This window comes from Salvelinus namaycush, chromosome 13 (assembly GCF_016432855.1).
Source record: "Salvelinus namaycush isolate Seneca chromosome 13, SaNama_1.0, whole genome shotgun sequence".
NCBI lineage: Eukaryota > Metazoa > Chordata > Actinopteri > Salmoniformes > Salmonidae > Salvelinus > Salvelinus namaycush.
In genome coordinates, this window is record NC_052319.1 from 46503510 (window position 1) to 46517609 (window position 14100).

The following is a 14100-nucleotide window of genomic DNA, read 5'->3' on the forward strand; positions in this document are numbered from 1 at the left end:
GTCATTCTAAAGGGCTCGCATACTTTGTTTTGCCACTGTGTGTGTGTGTATATATATATATATTTCTATATTATAATGAATGTAATGTGGATAAACTGTTGACAATCTTGATAAATTATTTCAGTACAGGTCTCTTGAGTCCACTGCCTCTAGATGGTGGTATTGACCATGAACATGACATTGGCTGTTTCACACTTGAGGAAAATAATATCCTTTACAATATATATAAAGTACTAGTCAAAAGTTTGGACACACCTACTCATTCAAGGGTTTTTTACTATTTTCTACATTGTAGAATAATAGTGAAGACATCAAAACTGTGAAATAACACAAATGGAATCATGTAGTAATCAAAAAAAGTGTTAAACAAATCAAAATGTGAGATTCTTCAAAATAGCCATCTTTTGCCTCGATGACAGCTTTGCACGCTCTTGGCATTCTCTCAACCAGCTTCATGAGATAGTCACCTGGAATGCATTTCAATCAACGGGTGTGCCTTGTTAAAAAGTTAATTTGTGGAATTTCTTTCCTTAATGCGTTTGCGCCAATCAGTTGTGTTGTGACAAGGTAGGGGTGGTATACAGAAGATTTGATAAAAGGCCAAGTCCATATTATGGCAAGAACAGCTCAAATAAGCAAAGAGAAACGACAGTCCTTCATTACTTTAAGACATGAAGGTCAGTCAATCCGGAACATTTCAAGAACTTTTAAAGTTTCTTCAAGTGCAGCCGCAAAGTCCATCAGGCACTATGATGAAACTGGCTCTCATGAGGACCTCCACAGGAAAGGAAGACCCAGAGTTACCTCTGCTGCAGAGGATAAGTTCCTTAGAGTTACCTGCACCTCAGATTGCAGCCCAAATAAATGCTTCAGAGTTCAAGTAACAGACTTATCTCAACATCAACTGTTCAGAGGAGACTGTGTGAATCAGGCCTTCATGGTCGATTTTGCTGCAAAGAAACCACTACTAAAGGACACCTAGAAGAAGAAGAGACTTGCTTGGGCCAAGAAACACGAGCAATGGACATTAGACTGGTGGAAATCTGTCCTTTGGTCTGATGAGATTTTTGCTTCCAACCGCTGTGTCTTTGTGAGACGCAGAGTCGGTGAAAGGATGATCTCCGCATGTGTGGTTCCCACCGTGAAGCATGGAGGAGGAGGTGTGATGATGAGGGGGTGCTTTGCTGGCGACCCTGTCAGTAATTTATTTAGAATTGAAGGCACACTTAATCAGTATGGCTACCACTGCATTCTGCAGCGATACGCCATCCCATCTGGTTTGGGCTTAATCCCACTATCATTTGTTTTTCAACAGGACAATGACCCAACACACCTCCAGGCTGTGTAAGGGCTATTTGACCAAGAAGGAGAGTGATGGAATGCTGCATCAGATAACCTGGCCTCCGCAATTACCCCAACCTCAACCCAACTTGAGATGGTTTGGGAAGAGTTGGACCGCAGAGTGAAGGAAAAGCAGCCAACAAGTGCTCAGAATATGTGGGAACTCCTTCAAGACTGTTGGAAAAGAATGTGCAAGCTGTCATCAAGGCAAAGGGTAGGTACTTTGAAGAATCTAAAATATAAAATATATTTTGATTTGTTTAACACTTTTTTGGGGGGTCACTACATGATTCCAGATGTGTTATTTCCTAGTTTAGATATCTTCACTATTATTCTACAATGTAGAACATAGTAAAAAATAAAAAACCTTGAATGAGTAGATGTGTCCAAATCTTTGACTTGTTTTGCTTTCTTGTATTATAGTACACCCAAGACACCAGTACACATGAAATAGAGAGTCGTCTACAGATGCATATCCACAAAGAAGGAAGTCGAAATAGACCCCCCCCCACCCACACCCACACACACACCTCCCCCACATCCATTCACAGGGTGTCTATATGAACTTCTAGTATTGTGTTAATGGTCTCTCTCTAATGATGGATGTTAGGAACAGGTGGAGAGGTGGCTGATTTTATATATATATATATATATATATATATATACATACACACACACACACACACACACACACACACACACACACACACACACACACACACACACACACACACACACACACACACACACACACACACACACACACACACACACACACACACACACAAACCAGTGAAGGCAGTTGTGAACAGGTGGAGAGGTGGCTAATTGGTGCTCTCTCTCTCTCTCTCTCTACCCCTCTCTCTACCCCTCTCTCTCTCTCTCTCTCTCTCTCTCTCTCTCTGTCTCTTTCTCTCTGTCTCCACCCTGAGAGAGACAGGAGAAGTCTCTGGTTGTGATGCTGGTATCTACCTGGAACATGAATGTAAGTATCTGGTTGTCACAGCATCTCAAAACCACACACATGCAGGTTTTGTGAGTAACTAATTACATATCGGATGACAGATACTTTTGAAAAACGAGAATTACTTCTTGGATTACTTTTAAATTCAGAAAGGACGTTTGTGGGGGGAAAAAAATACCTTGACACCTTTCTGTTTTCTCAATGACATTCAATTCAGCGTTGAAAATACGCACACACACACAGACACACACACACACACACACACACACACACACACATACACACACACACATACACACACACACACATACACACACACACTCCTGGGGGACACCGTCTCCCATAAACACCATGATGATCGCACTACACCTACTGCGTAACTCATAGAAGTAGGAATTGGGATACAATATTAAACTTAATAGGTTCACTGTAACTGTAAGGGCCGACGCAGCGGAAGAGATGGCTGTACGGGGAGTCAGGACAGGAACGGGGAGTCAGGACAGGAACGGGGAGTCAGGAGAGGAACGGGGAGTCAGGACAGGAACGGGGAGTCAGGACAGGAACGGGGAGTCAGGACAGGAACGGGGAGTCAGGACAGGAACGGGGAGTCAGGAGAGGAACGGGGAGTCAGGAGAGGAACGGGGAGTCAGGACAGGAACGGGGAGTCAGGACAGGAACGGGGAGTCAGGAACGGGGAGTCAGGACAGGAACGAGGAGTCAGCGCAGGAACGAGGAGTCAGGACAGGAACGGGGAGTCAGGAGAGGAACGGGGAGTCAGGACAGGAACGGGGAGTCAGGACAGGAACGGGGAGTCAGGACAGGAACGGGGAGTCAGGAGAGGAACGGGGAGTCAGGAGAGGAACGGGGAGTCAGGACAGGAACGGGGAGTCAGGACAGGAACGGGGAGTCAGGACAGGAACGGGGAGTCAGGAACGGGGAGTCAGGACAGGAACGAGGAGTCAGCGCAGGAACGAGGAGTCAGGACAGGAACGGGGAGTCAGGAGAGGAACGGGGAGTCAGGACAGGAACGGGGAGTCAGGACAGGAACGGGGAGTCAGGAGAGGAACGGGGAGTCAGGAGAGGAACGGGGAGTCAGGACAGGAACGGGGAGTCAGGACAGGAACGGGGAGTCAGGACAGGAACGGGGAGTCAGGAGAGGAACGGGGAGTCAGGACAGGAACGGGGAGTCAGGACAGGAACGGGGAGTCAGGACAGGAAGGGGGAGTCAGGACAGGAACGGGGAGTCAGGACAGGAACGGGGAGTCAGGACAGGAACGGGGAGTCAGGACAGGAACGGGGAGTCAGGACAAGTACGGGGAGTCAGGACAGGAACGGGGAGTCAGGACAGGAACGGGGAGTCAGGACAGGAACGAGGAGTCAGGACAGGAACGGGGAGTCAGGAGAGGAACGGGGAGTCAGGAGAGGAACGGGGAGTCAGGAGAGGAACGGGGAGTCAGGACAGGAACGGGGAGTCAGGACAGGAAGGGGGAGTCAGGACAGGAACGGGGAGTCAGGACAGGAACGGAGAGTCAGGAGAGGAACAGGGAGTCAGGACACGGGTATAGAAGGACATATGAACATTAATGCAGAAGCGGGGAACCAGACAGACACAGGGAAGGTAATGACAGAGGTGATTGAGTCCAGGTGAGTCCAATAATCGCTGATGCGTGTGATGGGGGGCAGGTGTGCGTAATAATGATGGCAGGAGTGCGTAATGCTAGGGAGCCTGGTGCCGTGGAGCGCCAGTGGGAGGGGGGTGGGGGGAAAGAGCGGGAGCAGGCGTGACAATAACATCCTGCTCAGCAGAGCACCTCGTGTTAACATAATGGTTTGGCTTTACGGTCTTTACTTAATTGCATCCATCCATCTTGAGGTGGGTGTGAGTAAAGGGTCATGACCTTATTTCACATGGGGATGTACTTCCTGTTAAAACCCGCCAGCTGGGGGGGGGGGGGTTGTAAAAAAAAAACGATTTTATTTCCGTTTGCTTGTTCTTTATGGTTACAATTTCTCTCTGTGTACACAAAGCAATTCTGCTTCACGAGAAATTCGAATATTTAGAGCATTTGCTAAATATGGGAGTGAGACAGACGGAGAAAATAAAAACATATGGACCAACAAAAAAAAGATTTAGAATGAAAAATATTTATATCCAAAATAGGGCTGTATTCATTTGAACTGAATGCCTTCCTTTTAGTCATTTAGCAGATGTCCCAGGGAACTGAATGCCTAGACATATATATATATATATATATATATATATATATATATATATATATATATATATATATATAGTTCTATATATATATATTAGAACTGTAACCCAGTGAATCAGATCGTCCTCGCTGTGGCGGACCACGTGTAACAACACCTGCACAGGATCGGTACATCCGAACATCACACCTGCGGGACAGGTACAGGATGGCAACAACAACTGCCCGAGTTACACCATGGAACGCACTCTCCCTCCATCAGTGCTCAGACTGTCCGCAATAGGCTGAGAGAGGCTGGACTGAGGGCTTGTAGGCCTGTTTTAAGGCAGGTCCTCACCAGACATCACCGGCAAGATATGCTTGACTGCGAGCGCTCCCCCCCCCCCCCCCCCCCCCAGACAATGACATGTGTACCCCTCCAGCGTACATCGATTATTTCATACCAGTCACCAAAGAAGGTGAGGTATTGGCATAATTCGGCTAGACAACACTTCAGTTATTCACAAAATAAACCTCAAATCGATTGTATTTGTTTCTAAACCTGTTTAACCAGTTCTGAAAAACAATACAGGGCTTTATTATGGCAACATAACAAAAAGTTAAACATTTTGAGTAAAAATGTCATGTCATATAGTCTACTGATAAACTAAAGTCAAGGCAAAAGACATCTTAGCCAAACAACATGACACTGCAGCAAACAGCCGATATATTTTATGAAGGAGCCTATTGAGATCTAATGGAGTAGTAATGGAGTAATGTACTAGAGTAATGTAATGGAGTAATGTAATGGAGTAATGTACTAGAGTAATGCAATGGAGTAATGTAATGGAGTAATGTACTAGAGTAATGTAATGGAGTAATGTAATGGAGTAGTAATGGAGTAATGTACTAGAGTAATGTAATGGAGTAATGTAATGGAGTATTGTAATGGAGTAATGTAATGGAGTAATGTAATGGAGTATTGTAATGGAGTAATGTAATGGAGTAATGTAATGGAGTATTGTAATGGAGTAATGTAATGGAGTAATGTACTAGAGTAATGTAATGGAGTAATGTAATGGAGTATTGTAATGGAGTAATGTAATGGAGTATTGTAATGGAGTAATGTAATGGAGTAATGTAATGGAGTAATGTAATGGAGTAATGTAATGGAGTAATGTACTAGAGTAATGTAATGTAATAGGTAATGTAATGGAATAATGTAATGGAGGAATGTACTAGAGTAATGTAATGTAATGGGTAATGTAATGGAGTAATGTAATGGAGTATTGTAATGGAGTAATGTACCGGAGTATTGTAATGGAGTAATGTACTAGAGTAATGTAATGGGTAATGTAATGAAGTAATGTAATGTAATGGAGTAATGTAATGGAGTAATGTAATGGAGTAATGTAATGGAGTAATGTAATGGAGTATTGTAATGGAGTAATGTAATGGAGTAATGTAATGGAGTATTGTAATGGAGTAATGTAATGGAGTAATGTAATGGAGTAATGTAATGGAGTAATGTAATGGAATAGGTAATGTAATGGAATAATGTAATGGAGGAATGTACTAGAGTAATGTAATGTAATGGGTAATGTAATGGAGTAATGTAATGGAGTATTGTAATGGAGTAATGTACCGGAGTATTGTAATGGAGTAATGTACTAGAGTAATGTAATGGGTAATGTAATGAAGTAATGTAATGGAATAATGTAATGGGTAATGTAATGGATAATGTAATGGGTAATGTACTGGAGTAATGTAATGGAGTAATGTAATGGATAATGTAATGGGTAATGTAATGGAGTAATGTAATGGAGTAATGTAATGGGTAATGTAATGGAGTAATGTAATGGGTGATGTAATGGGTAATGTAATTGGTAATGTAATGGAGTAATGTAATGGACTATTGTAATGGGTAATGTAATGGGTAATGTAATGGAGTAATGTAATGTGTAATGTAATGGGTAATGTAATGGAGTAATGTAATGGGTAATGGAGTAACGTAATGGAGTAATGTAATGGAGTAATGTAATGGGTAATGTAATGGAATAATGTAATGGGTAATGTAATGGAATAATGTAATGGGTAATGTAATGGAGTAATGTAATGGGTAATGGAATAATGTAATGGAGTAATGTCATGTAATGGGTAATGGAGTAATGTAATGGAATAATGTAATGGGTAATGTAATGGAGTAATGTAATGGAGTAATGTAATGGGTAATGTAATGGGTAATGTAATGGAGTAATGTAATGGAGTAATGTAATGGAGTAATGGAGTAATGTAATACTGTAATGGAGTAATGTAATGGGGTAATGTAATGGAGTAATGTAATGGGGTAATGTAATGGAGTAATGTAATGGAGTAATGTAATGGGTAATTTAATGGAGTAATGTAAGGGAGTAATGTAATGGGTAATGTAATGGAGTAATGTAATGGAGTAATGTAATGGGTAATGTAATGGAATGGAATAATGTCATGTAATGGGTAATGTAATGGAGTAATGTAATGGAGTAATGTAATGGAGTAATGTAATGGGTAATGTAATGGAGTAATGTAATGGAGTAATGGAGTAATGTAATACTGTAATGGAGTAATGTAATGGGGTAATGTAATGGAGTAATGTAATGGGGTAATGTAATGGAGTAATGTAATGGGTAATTTAATGGAGTAATGTAAGGGAGTAATGTAATGGGTAATGTAATGGAGTAATGTAATGGAGTAATGGAATGGGTAATGTAATGGAATGGAATAATGTCATGTAATGGGTAATGTAATGGGTAATGTAATGGAGTAATGTAATGGAGTAATGTAATGGGGGAATGTAATGGAGTAATGTAATGGGTAATTTAATGGAGTAATGTAATGGAGTAATGTAATGGGTAATGTAATGGAGTAATGTAATGGAGTAATGTAATGGAGTAATGTAATGGGTAATGTAATGGAGTAATGTAAGGTGATGTAATGCAATGGAGTATTGTAATGGAGTAATGTCATGTAATGTAATGCAATGGAGTAATGTAATGCAATGGAGTAATGTAATGTAATTGGGTAATGTAATGGAGTAATGTAATGTAAAAGCCATGTTCCTGGAGCTCCATTCCCTCCTGGATTTTCATAAGAGTGAAAATCAGGTTAATAGTGAACAATATATCTGTTCCTGTGTGAATTATTCCTCTCCTCTCCTGTCCTCTCCTCTTGTCTCCTCTCCTCCCTCTCCTCTCCCACTCTCTCCTGTCCTCTCCTCTTGTCTCCTCTCCTCTCCACCCTCTCCCCTTCCTCGGGCGAGGGCTTTATGTCCGTATGGCCATGTGAGAGAATGAATCTCTCCGCCTCGACATTATGGCCCGGCAGCAGCTAAGTGTGCCGCCTCATGAAATGTGTCAGCTGGGCTCCCTTGTCTCGTCTCCACAGATTGCAGAGCAGACGGGGTCATTACCATATTTATGTCCTCATCACACGGACATCCCCCTCCACGGCCGTTTATCCCTTTATTACTGAGCTATAAAGATGTGATATAACGCCAGTTAGCTGACAGGCTGCCGTTGTAATGAGAGGTAGCACTGAATAATCAGCCCTTTTTTTACTCTCCTCTACGGTTAGGTTATACATGGACTCATTCAGAGCACTGTCTGAGTGTCCATAATGGTTCTAGCTATAATCTGGGACAGTTGAGACCCACGGTGATATTCTTCAGGCTGTCTGGGAGGGTTCTATTTCATAGAGATATGTGTTCTTCTTCTATGGTTCCTATCTCCGTGGTTCCTTTCTTCCTTCACCTCTAGAATCCTGGGAGGGTTCTATTTCATAGAGATATGTGTTCTTCTTCTATGGTTCCTATCTCCGTGGTTCCTTTCTTCCTTCACCTCTAGAATCCTGGGAGTGTTCCGTGTTCTAGTACCTGACGGTCCTGACATTCTAACCCCTGACTCACTACTTTCCACCCAGCTGAGGCAATGAACAGTAGTTTGTGACTTTCCCTTATATCTTCTCTGTCCCTCTCTCCTCTCTCTCCCCCTTCTCCATCTCTCCCGCTCTCTCTCCCGCTCTCTCTCCCGCTCTGTCTCTGTCTCTGTCTCTGTCTCTGTCTCTGTCTCTGTCTCTGTCTCTCTCTCTCTCTCTTTCTCTCTCTCTTCTCTCTCTCTCTGTCTCTGTCTCTGTCTCTCTCTCTGTCTCTGTCTCTCTGTCTCTGTCTCTGTCTCTCTCTCTGTCTCTGTCTCTCTGTCTCTGTCTCTGTCTCTGTCTCTCTCTCTCTTTCTCTCTCTCTTCTCTCTCTCTCTGTCTCTCTCTCTGTCTCTGTCTCTCTGTCTCTGTCTCTGTCTCTGTCTCTGTCTCTGTCTCTCTCTCTGTCTCTGTCTCTGTCTCTGTCTCTGTCTCTCTCTCTCTGTCTCTGTCTCTGTCTCTGTCTCTCTCTCTCTTTCTCTCTCTCTTCTCTCTCTCTCTGTCTCTCTCTCTGTCTTTGTCTCTCTGTCTCTCTCTATTTCTCTCTCTCTCTCTCTTCTCTCTCTTCTCTCTCTCTCTCACTCTCTCTCTTTCTCTTCTCTCTCTCTTCTCTCTCTTTCTCTCTCCCTCTTTCTCTCTCTCTCTCTCTCTCTCTCTCTCTCTTTCTCTCTCTTTCTCTCTCGCCCTCTCTCTCTCTCTCTCTTTCTCTTCTCTTTCTCTTCTCTTCTCTCTCTCTCCTCCCTCTCTCTCTCTCTCTCCTCCCTCTCTCTCCCCCTTCACGCTCTCGCTCCCCCCCTTTGCGCTCTCCCCAAAGATCTGGCCATGTCATCTTATTCATTATGATCTAACATGCAAAACTGATCCTAGATCAGCTACTCCTGCTCTGTGTTTCAATACAGACCCAGACCTTTGCTTTTATCTTGTACTACCAACCTCTAAAACAGCTTAATCCTAATAGACAGTCAGAGACACACCGCAATATTTTAATCAATAACTGAATAAGCACCCTGAGGATGTTTAGCAGTTTGTGGATTTCACATCATTTCAATTTAACAACTAAATCATTATTAGCTGTGGTGAAATCTTTTGTATTCTTAAATTGAGAGTAACAAAAATTGATTAAATTGCCCTGATATTACAACAACAAAAACTATTTGTGCCCGTAAAGAATATCACTGGGCTGGTTTATTAGTTGAATCTAACACATTTCATATGGTGGGGGAAACAAGGTGAGTCTGATCTGTATCCCCATTACCACACCACAGATCCACACTTTATCGTCAGTGTAAATTAGTTACGTTTTTCCTCTGCTGCAGTCATTATTATTGGGAACTGTTGACAATGTCATCGGAAGAACACAGAATGTTCAGTGAACATAAGTATGCATGAGACCGAGTAAGAGAGCTTGATAGAGAGAGAAATACTTGAATCAGTCATAGAGCCCATTGCCCTTTATGGTTGTGAGGTCTGGGGTCCGCTCACCAACCAAGATTTCACAAAATGGGACAAACACCAAATTGAGACTCTGCATGCAGAATTCTGCAAAAATATCCTCCGTGTACAACGTAGAACACCAAATAATGCATGCAGAGCAGAATTAGGCCGATACCCACTAATTATCAAAATCCAGAAAAGAGCCGTTAAATTCTACAACCACCTAAAAGGAAGCGATTCCCAAACCTTCCATAACAAAGCCATCACCTACAGAGAGATGAACCTGGAGAAGAGTCCCCTAAGCAAGCTGGTCCTAGGGCTCTGTTCACAAACACAAACACACCCCACAGAGCCCCAGGACAACAGCACAATTAGACCCAACCAAATCATGAGAAAACAAAAAGATAATTACTTGACACATTGGAAAGAATTAACAAAAAAACTGAGCAAACTAGAATGCTATTTGGCCCTAAACAGAGAGTACACAGTGGCAGAATACCTGACCACTGTGACTGACCCAAACTTAAGGAAAGCTTTGACTATGTACAGACTCAGTGAGCATAGCCTTGCTATTGAGAAAGGCCGCCGTAGGCAGACATGGCTCTCAAGAGAAGACAGGCTATGTGCACACTGCCCACAAAATGAGGTGGAAACTGAGCTGCACTTCCTAACCTCCTGCCCAATGTATGACCATATTAGAGAGACATATTTCCCTCAGATTACACAGATCCACAAAGAATTTGAAAACAAATCCAATTTTGATAAACTCCCATATCTACTGGGAGAAATTCCACAGTGTGCCATCACAGCAGCAAGATTTGTGACCTGTTGCCACAAGAAAAGGGCAACCAGTGAAGAACAAACACCATTGTAAATACAACCCATATTTATGCTTATTTATTTTAACTTGTGTGCTTTAACCATTTGTACATTGTTACAACACTGTATATATATAATATAACATTTGTAATGTCTTTATTGTTTTGAAACTTCTGTATGTGTAATGTTTACTGTTAATTTGTATTGTTTATTTCACTTTTGTATAATATCTACCTCACTTGCTTTGGCAATGTTAACACATGTTTCCCATGCCAATAAAGCCCCTTGAATTGAATTGAATTGAATTGAGAGAGAGAAAGAGAGAGAGAGCGAGAGAGACAGAGAGAGAGCTTGATAGAGAGAGAGAGAGAGAGAGAGAGCTTGATAGAGAGAGAGAGAGAGAGAGAGAGAGAGCTTGATAGAGAGAGAGAGAGAGAGAGAGAGAGCTTGATAGATAGAGAGAGAGAGCTTGATAGAGAGAGAGAGAGCTTGATAGAGAGAGAGAGAGAGAGAGAGAGAGTGAGAGAGAGAGCTTGATAGAGAGAGAGAGAGAGAGAGAGAGAGAGAGAGCTTGATAGAGAGAGAGAGAGAGAGCTTGATAGAGAGAGAGAGAGAGCTTGATAGATAGAGAGAGCTTGATAGAGAGAGAGAGAGAGAGAGCTTGATAGAGAGAGAGCTTGATAGAGAGAGAGAGAGCTTGATAGAGAGAGAGAGAGAGCTTGATAGAGAGAGAGCTTGAGAGAGAGAGAGAGAGAGAGAGAGAGAGAGCTTGATAGAGAGAGAGCTTGAGAGAGAGAGAGAGAGAGAGAGAGAGTCTCAATGTTTCGTAAACTTGCATCTAAATGGCTGTTTGATTCTTGTGTGGGCTTGACTGCAAAAACGTGGCAGCTGAGTTGATGGATTCTGGATTAATTCTGGCGCAGAGACAGAACCTTCAGCCTCTGGGACCATTAGTATCGCATCACGTCTAATACTAACCATCCATCTCTCCCCCGTCTCTTGCTCCGTCTCCCCCCCCCCAACCACTCCCACATCCACAGCATGGGAAAAAACCAGATACAGAAATCACTATTCTTTACAGATGAAACTCCTGACATCTCCACAGACGTGGATAGAATATATAAACAGACGTTCTGCATGCATGGAAGCACAGCAGCTGAAAGAAAGGGCCATCAGTAGCACTGAGTTTTATTCATTTTGTATATTATCTGTCTAAACATAGTTTGTCTTGATGACACCGTTCTACTGATGATGATGACGATGGGTGCTAACTGTCGTTCATTCCCTGACACACACACACACACTCACACACACACACACACACACACACACACACACACACACACACACACACACTCACACTCACACTCACACTCACACTCACACTCACACACACAAACACGTACACACACACACACTCTCTCGTGGAAAGAAATGATAATTAGCACCATGTTTTACACCCACAAACTCCCCCCCTGGCTGGCTCTGCTGCCGCGGAGCACGATTTTAAAAACCGGACTGGTGTTTGGGATAACATCTCATTACAGCGTTTTCATTTGGCTCCAGTGGTTTATTCAAATGTGAAGTCAGGAACAAAGACTCGGGTCATTTTAAAGCTAACAGAATAGAAAATCCGCCGTGCCGTCCCGTCTGTCAACCCGAAGCGGAGCGAGTCTCTCACCTGACAATGACGAGATGTAATAACCTGACGAGTTGAAGAATAATGATGATGTAATAACCTGATGATGTAATAACATGACGAGTTGAAGAATAATGAGGAGATGTAATAACATGACGAGTTGAAGAATAATGATGAGATGTAATAACATGACGAGTTGAAGAATAATGATGAGATGTAATAACATGACGAGTTGAAGAATAATGAGGAGATGTAATAACATGAGTTGAAGAATAAGGATGAGATGTAATAACATGACGAGTTGAAGAATAATGATGAGATGTAATAACATGACGAGTTGAAGAATAATGATGATGATGTAATAACCTGACGAGTTGAAGAATAATGATGAGATGTAATAACCTGACGAGTTGAAGAATAATGATGAGATGTAATAACATGACGAGTTGAAGAATAATGACGAGATGTAATAACCTGACGAGTTGAAGAATAATGATGAGATGTAATAACATGATGATGTAATAACCTGACGAGTTGAAGAATAATGATGAGATGTAATAACATGACGAGTTGAAGAATAATGATGAGATGTAATAACATAACGAGTTGAAGAATAATGATGAGATGTAATAACATGACGAGTTGAAGAATAATGATGAGATGTAATAACATGACGAGTTGAAGAATAATGATGAGATGTAATAACCTGACGAGTTGAAGAATAATGATGAGATGTAATAACATGACGAGTTGAAGAATAATGATGAGATGTAATAACATGACGAGTTTTAGAATAATGAGGAGATGTAATAACATGACGAGTTGAAGAATAATGATGATGTAATAACCTGACGAGTTGAAGAATAATGATGAGATGTAATAACCTGACGAGTTGAAGAATAATGATGAGATGTAATAACCTGACGAGTTGAAGAATAATGACGAGATGAAATAACCATGACGAGTTGAAGAATAATGATGAGATGTAATAACATGATGATGTAATAACCTGACGAGTTGAAGAATAATGATGAGATGTAATAACATGACGAGTTGAAGAATAATGATGAGATGTAATAACATGACGAGTTGAAGAATAATGATGAGATGTAATAACATGACGAGTTGAAGAATAATGATGAGATGTAATAACATGATGATGTAATAACCTGACGAGTTGAAGAATAATGATGAGATGTAATAACATGACGAGTTGAAGAATAATGATGAGATGTAATAACATGACGAGTTGAAGAATAATGATGAGATGTAATAACATGACGAGTTGAAGAATAATGATGAGATGTAATAACATGACGAGTTGAAGAATAATGATGAGATGTAATAACCTGACGAGTTGAAGAATAATGATGAGATGTAATAACATGACGAGTTGAAAAATAATGATGAGATGTAATAACATGACGAGTTGAAGAATAATGATGAGATGTAATAACCTGACGAGTTGAAGAATAATGATGAGATGTAATAACATGACGAGTTGAAGAATAATGATGAGATGTAATAACATGACGAGTTGAAGAATAATGATGAGATGTAATAACCTGACGAGTTGAAGAATAATGATGAGATGTAATAACATGACGAGTTGAAAAATAATGATGAGATGTAATAACATGACGAGTTGAAGAATAATGATGAGATGTAATAACCTGACGAGTTGAAGAATAATGATGAGATGTAATAACATGACGAGTTGAGGAATAATGATGAGATGTAATAACATGACGAGTTGAGGA